At 33.2% G+C, this 15,107-nt stretch overlaps 2 long non-coding RNA genes across 7 annotated transcripts in view; one reads left to right on the top strand and one right to left on the bottom strand.

Annotated features, from left to right (window-relative positions):
- LOC144307026 (uncharacterized) overlaps positions 1-7,085 on the bottom strand; it is a 36,719-nt gene extending 29,634 nt beyond the window's left edge. The window contains exon 1 of the long non-coding RNA XR_013373989.1: positions 6,737-7,085. This is a non-coding gene — a long non-coding RNA (uncharacterized LOC144307026). The remainder of the gene's footprint in view (positions 1-6,736) is intronic.
- The window catches only part of LOC144307023 (uncharacterized), a 64,914-nt gene continuing 56,651 nt past the window's right edge, over positions 6,845-15,107 (top strand). For 2 of the 6 annotated variants that reach the window (XR_013373987.1, XR_013373982.1), the window contains exons 1-3: positions 6,850-7,015; positions 11,748-11,829; positions 12,303-12,461. This is a non-coding gene — a long non-coding RNA (uncharacterized LOC144307023). Of the gene's footprint in view, positions 7,016-11,747; positions 11,830-12,302; positions 12,462-15,107 lie in introns of all 6 variants that reach the window. The other 4 variants (XR_013373984.1, XR_013373985.1, XR_013373986.1 and 1 more) reach the window with 4 other exon arrangements.

Here is a 15,107-nt window from a genome sequence, read left to right as displayed (position 1 = left end):
TGCAAAACTTAAACCTGTGATAATTCCCATTTCCTTTTTTTTTTTTTTAAAGATTTTATTTATTTATTCATGAGAGACACACACAGAGAGAGAGAGAGAGAGAGAGAGAGGCAGAGACACAGGCAGAGGGAGAAGCAGGCTCCATGCAGGGAGCCGAACGTGGGACTCAATCCCAGGACTCCAGGACCACAGCCTGAGACAAAGGCAGATGCTCTATTGCTGAGCCACCCAGGGGTCCCAATATTCTCATTTTCTGAGATACAAAATAATTTAAAAGTACAGAAAAATTTAAGTTTTTTCAATTTTATTATCATGCAAAATTAATCTAAAGTAATAAAAATTATGTTGAAACATCAAAGATTTAATTCAAGAATATTTAATTCAAGAATCATGACTGTTCTACAAAATGACCCTGAGAAAAAATAAAAATAATTACATTTTAAATATATTTATTATGACTAAAAAGAATGATTAAGTATCATTCTTGTGACTCAAAGTTTTTTTTGAGTCCTATTTTGTTAGTTTGCTATACTACTTTTCTTCCTTTTTAAAAAGTTTATTATATTTAAATTCAGTTAATTAACATATAATATATCGTTAGTTTCAGAGTAGAGTTCAGTTATTCATCTGTTTCATATAACGCCCAGTGCTCATTATATCATGTGCCCTCCTTTACTATGTACTATTTTTATTTTCACTTTAGTGTTTATAGTTAGTGTACATAAAATATTTTGTTCTTACAGATTATGTTTCAACTACTTAATTTATAATATAACTAAATACTTTCCATGTGATTTCTTTCCATAAATAAATTTGATTCTCGGATTTCATTTCTAGGCTTCCCATGAGTAAACTTTTTATGCAACCCAAACTCAAGCATGTAAAATGTGTATCTATTGCAGAGAACAAATTGTATACATATATTTATCTTGTTTTAGAGGGATTCCAATGGTTTACTTATAAAACATGGAAATAAAAATTCTAATAAAGATCTTTCGTACTGAAGAATTTCTCAGTATTTTCGCTTTGACGAATTTTTCTCTTCAGGTCATAGAAATATCTAATTGTGGGTACATAGGTAAAAAACATTGCACTTAAAAACAAACAAACAAACAACAACAAAAAAAACATTGCACTTGACCAATGGTAGAAATTAGACTCATTCTAATTTTTGCTATGCTTTGTGTTCAAAAGGTCTTATTTAATATCCACAAATATCAATTCTAGGTGCTCTTGAAGGTATTGATTTGCATGTTTGCTACTTTGTTATTGAATGTCTGCAGTAAATTACATGGCTATTATCACTTTTGTTGAAACATTTTGTGTGATTTAAATGTATTTTTTCTATACCACAAAAGTGTTATTAAAGATAAAACAACATATAAAAAGAAAATACTACATGTGAATGTCTTCTTAAATAAACATTTTACTTTAAAATGGTTTTAGATTTGCATAAAAGTTGTGAAGATATTAAAGAGTTCCTCTCTATTCCACACTCTGTTTTTCCATTGACATCTTATGTTTGTATGGTACATTCATCACCATTAATAAGTCAATATTGACACAGTATTATTCATTAAAGTCTATATTCAATTCAAATTTCCTTAGTTTTTATGTAGCGTCATTTTTTCTGTTCCATGATTCTTCTCCAGAGACATTTCGTGTTGTAGTCTTTTATTCTTAGGTTCCTTAGGCCTCTCTGGTCTGTGACAGTTCCTCAGTCTTCTCTTGTTCTCTGAGACCTTGTCAGTTTGACGAGTACGTCAAGTATTTTCTAGAATGTCCTTAATTAGAATTTGTCTGATATTTTTCTCATGACTACATGGTGGGGGGAGGGGCAGCTATATACCTTATTCTAAGTCATGAGTTTGGAACAAATCCACCTGTGCCGTTTCCCACCTGTGCCTGACAAATTGGGGAAATAGCATGATGGATAGAATGCTCTAAAACCTACCCAGTTTAGAAGTGTTTTAGCCTCAGCGTGAGACTTACATGGCTCAAACTGAGAACTTTCATGGGAGGACTGGGGAAAGGAAAACCAGTATCAATGTTGGGAAAAGCTTTTTACAACAGTAGCTGAGGTACATTGTTTCAAAGGCATTCATGTTTCAGCGTTTTAAAAGAGACTAAAACACTAGATCTTGGACCAATATTCAAAGATATGCCAAGGTACAAATATTGCAGAGTATGTTCTCCTGAGGGGGACTCACCAGTCTCGACATGATATATCTATGTAAGCAGAGGATGTGGTACAGTGAAAGATGGTTAAAGTAAGCAAGCATAGGAAGTACAAGGGGCATTATGTATTGTGGACTCCTCAGCATTCTTATTTGTGCCAGTCTCTAGCCTGAACCTCCATGATTTGTGCAAGGAATCTTGGCTTTCGGGGAGCTCCCTGGAGAAAGCTTTCAGTAACTCTTTCAATAATCAAGCCCAACCATTAGAAAAACAAACAAATAAAACCCAACTAACCTTGCTGGTCACTATGGTAGGTAACAAACCTAGAGTAGCAGATACATTCCACTGCTCTTCTTTTGTTCAAGACTTTAAAACCAGGTATCCTGATGTTCCCAGAGACAAAGACCATTTCCATTTCCAATGCAAATCAATTATATCTCCAAATGTCAAAGTATAATGTTGCTAAAATGTTTTTCAAAATTTAAATGCACAGTAATAATTATATTATTATGGTTGCATGCCTAATAGGCAGATAGTGAGATTCTTCAGTATTTCACACAACTTGGAATACACAACAGTAAAAGTTCTTGAGAAAAAGAACAAAGTTTCCTTTGTGCAATGGCATATGAGCTTAGACTTGCTCTCCTTGACCTCTGCCACTTAGCTCAATGCCTGGTCTTCTACCAGAATCAATCACCTTCTGGTTAGCTATTTCTTTATTTACAGAATATGGACTGAATTTCTCAGCAGAAAAACTTATTATAGTTATATTGCAACTTTCAGAGAATCCCTATAGTATCTTATTTTGGATCTGCCTGAACGTAGAAAGGATTTCAAGAGGAAGATAATATGAAATCTTGTCTAGAAATCTTCAATCATCAACACAGCAGAAAATGTTACCTGCTAACAATATTTTAAATGTTAGAAATACTTTTGAATAATATATTTTTACAATATATTCAAGAGCATGTTCTTTCTTGTATTCTCCTGCTGATATGTTGCTTAAGCTTCCTGTTCATAAGCCAGTTCAGTGAAAATGAAGAGTGAAGCTGGTTATCTCTATCTCTGCTACTGGAACTAACAGAAATGGTATTTCTCTATGCTTTGCATTTGATGCTGGGTAATTTCAGAAAATTACCAAAGTTTTGTATGTGTACACCTGAGTGCATATGTATATGTATATGTATTGATATATGTGAATATATAGAAATATCTTCATTATGAGGTTAAGACTTTCAAAAGAATACTCACAAAAATTAATTTGTTTTATATTTTTATTAATATTGATAGTTAACATATCACTTTCATAGCATAACAGATCTTAGTATATATACATATATATTTATGTTCTGTATCACAAACTTCAATTGATATCTTTTCAAAAGAACATTGCACATCTAAAAAAATACAGATACTATTTTGAAAAAATAAACTCTATCAAGTAATAGATACTCATAGCTAAGCCAGAAAATGCTGGAAATATAGTATCCATAAACATCTCAGGGCAGAATCCAATGGCAGCTATTATACAGAATTTTTTACTTAAGATATAGGAGTTGAAAAATACTTTTCAGTAAAAGATAAGTATTTTATGTTTTAGTTTTGTGTAATAACACTCACTGATATATCAGGAAAAATTTCAGGAGAGTTAACAATAACATGCTCACAAAATATGGTCATAAAATATATTAACACAGTCATAAACATGCAAGGAGAAAAACTAAAAAAGGGAGAAAAAGGAATAATCTCTACAAAATGCTAATGAAAAATATAGCCTAGGAAATATATTTCTTTAATAAAGCCCTTAGGTCCAAATGTTATTTTGTACTACTTCCATGAAGCCTTTAAAATTTTTTTATTTTACTCTTTTATTATGCTCATAACATCTAAATTTTTATAATATTGTATAAGCATGCTCTATCTAAGCAATGATTTGCCACACATAATAGCTCTCTTCTATAATGACCTAGTCCTCACACTGATGATCCTTTTTTTTTGGGGTGGGGGTTCCAATAACTCACTCAAGAACACTCATACTGACAAAAGATGAATGAAATCTGAGGAAAATAACAGGTGGAACATAGGAATTGAAAATTATATTTGTTTATTATTTTTTAGAGATTTTATTTATCTATTCATGAGAGACACAGAGAAAGAGAGGCAGAGACACAGGCAGAGGGAGAAGCAAGCTCCATGCAGGGAGCCTGGGGTGGGACTCGATCCCAGGTCTCCAGGATCATGCCCTGAGCTGAAGGCAGCGCTAAACTGCTGATCCGCCCGGGCTGCCTGAAAATGATATTTGTTATGGCTTATCTATGCAAGCAGTTGAAGGCTTCAATCTGAACTAAGGTAGTGTGCTTGGTATTACATGGAGGCTTTTGCTAAAACACATCTGAACAGATTAATTCTTCTATGAAGAACCTTGCAGCAGTTCAAAATGAAATATTCCTTAGACTGAGTGTTACAGAAGAGTAATATGATAATTTTGAAAATTAGATGCATTCAGGTTAGGATTGATTAAGACTTTAAAGTTAAAAACTCTTAAATGAAATAACTCAAATGCCCATTAAGTTACCAAGTAGCAGGTTAAAAATTGCTAACCAGATAATGTCCAAATATTTTTAGATGGTGCCAGAGCTATGACCTTGTAAAGCATAAATGTGTATACTGCAAAAAAAAAATCCTTAGTTTATTTATAATCTCCTGAGATGAACAAGTTTTTAATAGAACCAATTTATGCAATGTAATAAGTAAATGATAGTTGCAATAATGAGTTTGACAATTTTTGTATTTATTGTTTCTCAATTTTAATTAGAACTGTATGGTTTTTGAATTTCTAATTATAAAACAAAATGAAATGTGATTTGACTTTCAGTTGTAAGCCTTTTGGGGCCCTTTAAATCATCTTTATCTATGAAAAGAAAGTCGTGAGCAACAATAATATAAAACAAGCCCTCAATGTTATCAGTGGTGCAAGAGTCACTGAGTTAATCAAAAGCAATTAGCTTTTCTCTCAGAAGTGTGCTGTTAAGATACACTTAAATTGAAGCATTATGTTCTGCTAATATGAAACTCTTTACTCTCATTTAGTAATGATTTTCTTTGCATTTAAATCATGCCACCACTGTTTTTGCTGACCTTATCAGACATAAAATGAGATGGCCTCTTTGAGGTAATAAAGGGCCTGGTTTTGGCTAAATTCTCATACCACTGTAGTTTTTCCTCTTGCATCATAACTGGTCTTGTTTTACAAAGGGCTTTTTACTTGTATGATCATAATGTGTGATGTTTTTGCTTGAGACGGTCCTCTCAGCGACCCATGGGCTTACAGATTCAGAACTTTAGCAGGACCTTTGATCACAGCTCCCCATGAACTAAAATATTGAAATGTGGCTTGGATGATACTTTGAAAACTTTTTAGGTTGGTCAAAAATATATATATATAAAGAATGCTAGTCAACTGATAAATACGACATTGATTGAGTCCTTTTTGTTGCTATGGTTGTTGCCAACTGCAGGAACCAAATTCAGCTAATGGAAGGATACTTTGTACTCAATGTGGACAATAATGACTGGCAGGCAATGGGTGAAATCTACCTCAATCTCTAATTCTACATCATTAACAATTATTGAAGGGAAATCATAACAAAACAAACTTTTCTAAGCAGAAGAGACTTTTCAACCACATCAAACTACAATCATTTAAAGGGAGTTAGATAAAATTGGATGTCTTGTGCCATGTGTGAAGAGTTGGGTAAAAGTCCATTTGTTGGAGATACAACTAAATTAACATTCCCTTGCTAAATGATATATTTTAGGTATTAAATTAAACATTCTAGGTATTAATAAAATTCCTCTCACTGTATTGCAGTGACCCCAAATAATAAAGATGGCAGATACTTCTCTAATGTGTACTATGTGTTGGACACCTTATACATTAGTATATATGTTAACATATGTAATCATTAAAAATCTTAAGAGATAGTAACTATGATAATATCTGTTTTACAGATAGGGTAAATGAGAGCTCATGAAAAATAAGTAAACTGACAAAGGTCACACCACTAATGAGAGGCAGAATCAAGATTGTCATAATCAGGCTGGCTCCAGAGTCCATTTCCTTTACCATTATATTATACTGCCTCTCAGAATAAATTAAGAGCTGACACTGTTTCTTTAGGAAAGATTAGAATTTGAAGTTAAAAGAAAAATAAATATATCATATAAATTTGATATTTTATATCAAAGTTTTAGTAGTTCCTATAAAAAAGAGTAGTGTTTTGTTAGGAAGACAAAATTATACTCACTACATATCACTATTATCTACAGACATCTACACAACAGTCTAGTTAAACAAATCTGACTAAAGATGACTAGGGCTGTTATGTTTAAGGCATGTATTCAGGATATACAAAGCATAATTTGAAAAGTAATTCAGTTATATGTCAAATGTACAACACAACAGGGAATGATTTACAATTATTCTAAGTGAAGCACCATTCTAGTTTATACTGAGCAGGCATATGAAGTCCTATGGGAAAGATTTGGAGAACAGTACCTTTTTACGAGGTGTGCAGGAATAAGATGGAAGCAAGCTCTGGAATTGGCAAAGCCATTCAGTTGAGGTCACAGTAGTAGATTATGACAAGCTCGAATCTAGTCCTAAAGTGGCTGAAGTCATGAGAGTCATAAACAGCTTGGACAGAGCAGTTCTCAGAAAGAGGCCAGGAATATATAGGATGAAATGTAAGCAATGTTCCAGAATGTCTAAAGACTGCAACAGAGTCTCTCTATAGAATCAAGTTTTCAGACTAATTGTGTGCCAGCTCTTCTAAAGGTAAGGAAACTTCCTTGTCTATATACAGCTTTAATCACCTGGGCTGAACCTAGAGAATGCCCAGAGCAATGCATGGCCTATAACAACAAGCAAAGACTAAATTACAAAGTAAATTCTGGCAGCTTCCAGAGAAAGTCTGTCTTTCAACAGGCTTTGCTGAGTTGACCTGTAGCAATCCTTTTCTATTTACAAATAGTCACATCATAATATCTATAAAGACATAAGCTATACAGTACAATGACTTGAGACTTCTTGGTGGTACATTAGTTTGTCAGTCACTCAACTATGTTTTACATATACTTTAGATCAAGCCCTGGGGAAATAATAGTGACCAAGAAAGACAGGCCCCAGTGTACACAAGATTACCCATCAGTGTGTTGGTGTGAGGACAATATTATTGTTGACTTGTGGTAGTTAAGAACATAATATCTTAAGACTGACTCAACCTTGTTAAGACTTTTTACAAGGAAATCTGTCAGCAAATGTCAGTATGTATGTTATATGTCTGTATGTAAACTAAATATTACACATAAACAGGTAATTGCAGATTTCTGGTTAAACATGGTGAATTGAATACATGTGTTTATCTTCATACCTTCCTGCATTTTCAGAAAAATGAGAGTAATAAAGTTGAGAAAATCTTAAATTAGTCAAAGAAATGGAGAGAAGGCAACAGAGGAAGAGAAAAACAACAACAAAAAAAAGGTAAGATGAACAGTTATCACAACAGCAAAAGCTAAAACATAAGTCCTTAAAGATGGATAAATCAACAAAAAGCAGATTAATTTGTATTGTAGAAAACTGGAAAGATCAGGAATACCAGAAATTAAAAATGAAACTGAGAACTTGCTGAAACAGGTTTGCTTAAAGACATTTAGAGTCAGCTAGATCCTGCTTTTCCACCATTCCCTGTCCCCTAGATCTGCTACTCATCTCAATAAGGAGACAGAAGGTTAATCCTGGGCAAACATTGACAGAAGAATTCCAGGATCTTGAACACACTTGAGAGCAGGATTTATTGAAAACAGGGAAGAGTTACAGCCTCTGTCCTTTACACCAATCTCAGGACCCTGAGAGTCAGCCTTCTGCCTTGTATACTATGGTCTTTTGATGCCAAGACCTATGAGTGAGGCATCATTTATTGCAGGGGTTAACACTCCAGGTTTGATTCTTGGTGAATCACTTTATTTTCAAACCCAAGGATCGATATTCCTTGCACATAAATACAAAGCATCTAACCATCTTTTCACTACTATAAAATTTCTAATGAGAGCCAGAAATCACCAAATTTCTTAAGTAAAGTCTTCAATACAAAAGGGAAGACTAAAATAAGAGAACAGAAATCTAGAGAGAACAAAAATAAGGAAGAAAGCAGGACAATTACTGAAAATGAACTAAAATTATCCTTCAGAGACAAGAAAAAATATTACCTCCATAAATGGGGACATGATGTTGCAAAAGAAACAGTCAACGAATGTGATACTTCAGAAGTTTTTCAGAGTGAAAAAGCTGATCACATACTAGTGATTAGGAATTAGAACGACTTTGGACTTCTATGCAGCTACATTGAGTTGTAGAAGACAAAGAGAACTGCCTTCACGATCTGCAGGAAAAAAAAAAAACTTGCCAATTTTGAATTTTATATCCAGTCTCTCCATGTGAGACAATGTAAATTATCAACACACTTAAGCTTTATCCATCCTTTCCCAGAAGCTCCTGGAAACTGAGATCCAAGCAATAGAACAAATCAAGAGGTATTCAACTCAAGAGAGTGCTGGAGGAATATCTAGGATGATGGTAGAGCAGATGGTAAAAAAGCAGAAGTCCTGGGGTATAGGTCTCTGCAAGCCATGTCACCAAGACAAAGGCAAACAAATGAAAAACTGAAAGACTACTTGAAGTGTGTGTTAACACTGTTCTGTATAGTTTTTGGTTTGGGAAGAAATAGCAATGAGTACATTAATAAATATTCAAATCTAAATAAGCAATGATTAATTCTGGGTAACAAATTATAATACAATAATGCAATTTTAGTGTAGAATTTATATCTGGCATTTTAATATAAAGAGTGACAAACTTGTGATATAACTATAGTAAGGAAATAAAGGAAGAAAATGCTTTTGTGAACATCTATGCTTGTGTAGGAGAGTGCAGTCTGTCTATATGTAAAACTTCTTGGTGGGAAGAGTTCTGTAAGTGTTCAAATGTCATCTTCCATAGAGGAAAGGCAATAGTGCTTCAAAATGAAAAGTCAAGAGAGAGCAGAATATAAGTAGTATTGAGTATTTATAGGTAGGTAAATAAAGAAATGGCTAAAATAATTAAGACGATTGCTTCTAGGAATGTTATGGGGCTATGGGATGGAGATTTCATTATAAATTTGGCAATATTATATGCATTTAAAAATCATGTGCTTTGATAAAAGCAATTTTTAAAAATAGCATAAAATATGTTGAAATGTGTTGGAAGAAAGAAACAGTAAGTCAAGTCATCACAAACTACTTATTAAGACTCCAATATACCCAAGTTTCATTTTCATAAATGTGATCATCCATTAGAAAAGTTAAATAAGTACTGGGGGAAAAAATAAAGGTAGGAAGTAAAATTTTGGCATGAATATTATTTTTTCAAAGAAAACTCCACTGTACTCATCAATGTTGGGTCAGTATTCATCATATACGCTCCTATAACATCCTAAACATTCCTGTCATAGTCAATATACATACAATTGTGACTAGTCTGTTGTCTGTCTGCCGCCAGACTCAGTCTCCCCAAGGGTAGGAACCCTGTCTGGCATGTTAATTCCTATATTCCCATCACTTGATAAGCAGCTGTTACAGCACTGGCTCTCAATATAGATTTGTTGAATTAATGTTGAATGAATAAGATGTCCCTCTTTAATAGAAATGTTTTGTCTTGTTAAAGAGATAGAAAACTATAAACTCAATCATTAGGGTGCCCAAATGGCATCACGTAAGGCCCCAAGTCAGTAAACTGACTTAAAACCTAACCTAACTGCAGTGAACCCCCTAGAAATGTAACCAGTCAACATGGAAATCTCCTGGTCAGACCTAGGGAATTTACTGATAGATCCTTTTTGTTCATCCTGGGAAAGCAACCATGCCTATAATTATTATTTTCTAAATTTTTCTTTTTTCCACTCCTTCTCTGCCTTTAAAAACTTTTCCTTTCCTTAGCTCTGGGGAGTTCCCTTCTGCTTGCTGGGTTGGATGCTACCCAATTTATAAACTGAATAATAAAGCCAGTTAGATCTTTAAAGTTTACCATATTCAGCTTTTGTTATTTAACAGGTTTAGAATTATATCATTGACCTTTGCTCATTTTTTAATTCTCTGAATTGTAAGCTATTTTACAATCTAAAATTATTTTGAGAAGTATTCTCATTACAGTCTCTTGGCACATTTTAGGCACATTTACAAATCAGTGGCCATTTGTGAATTTGCATTATTGTCCTAATTTCATTAGTTTTTATTAGGAAGCATGGACTCAAGAAAGAAATGTAATAATATTGGTTTAAAAAGGGCAAAACAACATTCATTACTCTTTGATTAAATTTCTAATCAGTATTCATTTCCAGTTTCTTCCAAGTTACACTAGAACATAGCAAATAAAAAACAAATCACTAAGCCTGGCAATATTTAAAATATGAATGTCACTTTCCAAATTCATTATTTTCTTCTCCTCAAGGCAACAGACAGCTTAGCTTTCATGGCAAGAAAAATAGTTCCTCTGTGGTCATTTCAATGCATTAAAAGATTTTAAATTTTCTAAGACATTATTCCAGCTTGATCTAACAAATGCTGAAGGCAAACACAGACTATTTACAGTATACTTTTTCTCCAACTGAATGGCTTTTACTATATTATTTTAATACCTGTCAGTACATCCGATAATAGGAGAGTCTTTCCACCTTTAAATATTGTTTATTTCACTAGTGTAATATATGACATGGACCTTCCTTTTGGAACACTGCGTCAATATCTTCCCCGAAGGAAGGTGAACTGAGTTAAAAACAGCAATCTTTATTCCCTTCCATCGCCTAGGATCCTTGTTAGAGTCACTCTGCTAGGCGTATCCCATAAATGAATCCAAAGACAGTTTAATGTTGCAATTTTCCGCAACACTGTTAAATATTATAGTAGAGTCTAATTCATTTAAATCTAATAAAACTGATCCCTAACATTATAGTTTTAATTTAAAAGAGTGTGTCACATTTTATGGCTAGAATAGAAAAAAAAAAGAAAGAAGCATTTATCTGCATCCTTTATATTTATTTATCTGAATCTGGTAAACAAATCCTCAAATTGCTGGTGATTTTTCCCTTGCATTTTGAATCTAGACTTTTTTTTTTTGAATCTAGACTTTTTTTAAAGTTTTAAAAATATAATTACTTAGTCTTAATTCTGGAAATATTTATCATAAGCCTCTTATACAATTTTCTGGGCTATAAATATATAATTGCTCTCCCTCGTTTGGACTTCAAAGCGCTGTCCTTGAAGCCTCTTTTGTTATTTTTAAAAGAAGAGTTGATGTATTTCCACAGAGTTGTGATGAGATTAATAAAATAGGTCTGACTTTTGACAAATAAAATTTCTAGGATTTAAATATATAACATCTCTCAACTTTAAGGAGATTCTCTCAATCAATTCTCACAATTAGTGTATGCCTTATGTATTTTATTATTTTTCCCATTTTACTGAATTTTTTAAAGGTTCAGGAATTTTTCCAAGGCCTTGCAGCTCTTAAGTATGAAGTTAGGATTCTGGTCCAAGAAGTTTGACTCCGGTATGCAGGTACTTAACCTTTATGCTGTTTGGTGTAAAATGTTACATCTGTTTAATGTTCATTTGTGAAGTGTATAGTAATTATTTCTTATGAGCTTCAGAATGTCTTTGCTTCCAAAAAAGTACAAAGTTATGTGGGCTGGTAAAATTTTATCTCTTTTTAATTTAGTGACCCATGTATTCCCCACACATGTATATTCAGATTATCTGGAAGTTTATATTACTATTAGGGAACCCCCCTACACAATACCTGTGCTCAGGTTGACATTTGCCTTACAATGGAATAATTAAGTGATCATGCAAGCCTTCAGCATTCAGCTAATCTTAGCAATGTTCCTCCAAACAGCACATGCTGAGGACATCTAGATACACTCCAGGGAATCATCAAACCCTATGAAAAACTTTGCTTTAAGTGAATTGAAGTAAAACAAAACAAAACAAAACCCAAAACTGAATTCCTTATTTTGCCTTAATCTGCTTAGAAAACAAGACATGCACTCATTAATTGAAGAGACAACCTAAATTCACCAAAATTACCAATAGAGACTGCACCAGGTGGGGTGATCACACAAAGGAAACGTTCTATTTTCAGCAAACCAGGAGATTACAGGGGATAACTTCTAAAGCCTTGACTCCCTAAGGTGAGAGTGTTCCTTTTTTTTTTTTTTTTTTTTTAAATTTTGTTCATTTATTCATGAGAGACAGAGAAGGGGGGCAGAGGAGAGGCTGGGACACAGGCAAAGGGAGAAGCAGGCTCTGTGCAAGGACCCCGATGTGGGACTTGATTCCGGGTCTCCAGGATCACACCCTGGGCCCAAGGCAGGCGCCAAACCACTGAGCCACCCAGGGATCCCAAGAGTGGTCCTTTATTTAAGGACCTTTGTCATGGTCTGTGGAAGTGGGCATGAAGTTTCACTGGTGTACTTAGAACCTATACCTGCCTCCTATGTTAATAGGTTAATGATCCTTGTGGTCCTCCTAGGGTGGAGTCTTTAATATTTTAATGAAGCAGAGGTAACTGTCCAACAAGAGGAAGAGCCAGTATTAATCGGATGAGGTCTTGGGCTTCTAATATCTGGAGGGTGAGGAATACAGGCCTTGCTTTTTTTTTTTTTTTTTTTTTTTAGGCCTTTCTTATTTTTGAAGCAGCCCTGAGAGTTTTTACCACAGATTTATTGTCTCTGATGTGGTTAGGATGGAGACCATTGGTTTTTGCATTCCCTTTGTTCCCCTAAAATCCTCAACTACTGAGGTTTTTCCATTTCTTTGTAATTCTCACACTTCCTAGGGAGTTCTATAAGAATATAAGAAGTATGCTTGTACAGGGAGGGTGGAGATCATGAAAAATATTTAGGTGCCTAAAATGACATCTTTTGTGTCACAGAAGCTGTATCTCCTCTTCCTTTTTCTAGGGACACCTAAATCTTTTTGCTTACAAAGTCAGCATGTAACCATGTGACTGACAAACTGGAGTCATAAAAATTGAGAGAAGGAAAAAAACTCACTATTCTGAGTTGAATAGTCTTTAGAAATATACACGAATACCATATATATTTTTTAAAAATAATTTATATTCATATATTTAAAAAGTATAATTTTTATTATAATTAAAATTATATGATTTATAATATAACTTATAGTAATATATTTTAAAAGTATATGGTTGGATGACATTGTGAATGTATTAAATGCCACTGAATTGTAAACTTTTTTTTTTTAAGATTTTATTTATTTATTCATGAGAGACAGAGAGAGAGAGAGAGGCAGGGGGAGAAGCAGGCTCCATCAGGAAGCCCGATGTGGGACTCGATCCCAGGACTCCAGGATCAGGCCCTGGGTTGAAGGTGGCACTAAACTGCTGAGCCACCTGGGGTGCCCTGAATTGTAAACTTTAAGTGGTTAATCTTGTGTTATGTCAATTTTGTCTCAATAAATAATTTGCATACATTATTTATTAACTGTTGAATGAATGTCATTATTTTCAGATAGATCTTAGGGTATAGAAGAGTCATTTATATATATATGTTCAACATCATGAAAAATGTTAATGCATTAAAAATAAAACTTCAAAACCATTCTCACCTTTGATAATTAATTTAGTAATTGAGAGTAATTATTTTCCTCTAAACTCTTTTTTCTATGCATTGATATATTTTACATGGTTGCAAACATTATTTATGGGTTTCTGTCTTCATTTATTCTTTTAGTTTTACACCTCTGTCAGTTTCCCAAGTCTATGCTACTATATCATAATTATTTTATTCATATTTATATTTACTTAGCTTCTAACCTTTAACTATAAAAGCTTATTATGTAAACACCATAGTTTGAGTAATATTCTGGAAAATATTAAACTTCTTGTATACCTGTAATTACTTTTAACTTATTTGCAGTAGGAAAATTAACAATTTAAAGACTAGGACTTTTTCTGGATACAACTGAAGTCTTTCAGAAAGTGAGAACTAATTTGTCCTTCCACTAGCAGGTTTTTTTCCTCTCTCAACAAAGCTAACAAAATGTGAGTATTATCAGATTTTAAAATTCTTAATTTGATCCTCATAGATTTTTAAAAATTTTAACTACTTATTTTCAAATAAAATTTATATTTTTCATTAATGTGGGTTTTGTTTCAAGTGTGATTTTTTGTTTATATTCTTTGCCACTTTTTTTAACTGGATTTATGATATTTTTAAATGATTTATAAAACATTTCAATTATGGCTAGTCCTTTTATAAATGTTATTTTTGCTGCAGAAATATTCTATTTGGCGATTTGTTCTGAAATTTTTGTGATTTGTTTTTAGTTCTAAAGTACTGATATTTACAAAGTCAAATTTTCTTTTGTAAACATTTTAGTTCATTTGTGATTCGAAATTAATTTCTAATTAATTCATAATTGCTATTATGTATTCTAATTAGCCAAAATAATTATAATTATTCTTAATTAAAAGATTTTTTTAAAGACATATTTATTCAGCATCATGATCAGACTATTACATTTAGCAATCAACATCATGGGTGCAAAAAAAAAAAAATCTACATTAAAACCCTTTGTTGGAATGCTTTACACTTTCCATAGAACAGAAACTAAAATAACCTGTTACACAATTAGTCACAAATACAGTCCTCGAGTTTTTTGCCCATACCCATGAGTATTGTCTAAAACATGTCTTCTTTGTAGCCACTAGGCCCTGCCACCACTATGCTTGGCTGAGTTCACAAATCTGTTGTAACCTGTAGCTTCCCTGTCCCTTCTCTGGCTCTCCTCTCCTGCTAAGCTTTCTTTCC

This window comes from Canis aureus, chromosome 38 (genome assembly GCF_053574225.1).
Source record: "Canis aureus isolate CA01 chromosome 38, VMU_Caureus_v.1.0, whole genome shotgun sequence".
Classification (NCBI taxonomy): Eukaryota; Metazoa; Chordata; class Mammalia; order Carnivora; family Canidae; genus Canis; species Canis aureus.
The sequence above is the reverse complement of the archived record's forward strand: the minus strand, read 5'-3'. Positions and strand labels throughout refer to the sequence as shown.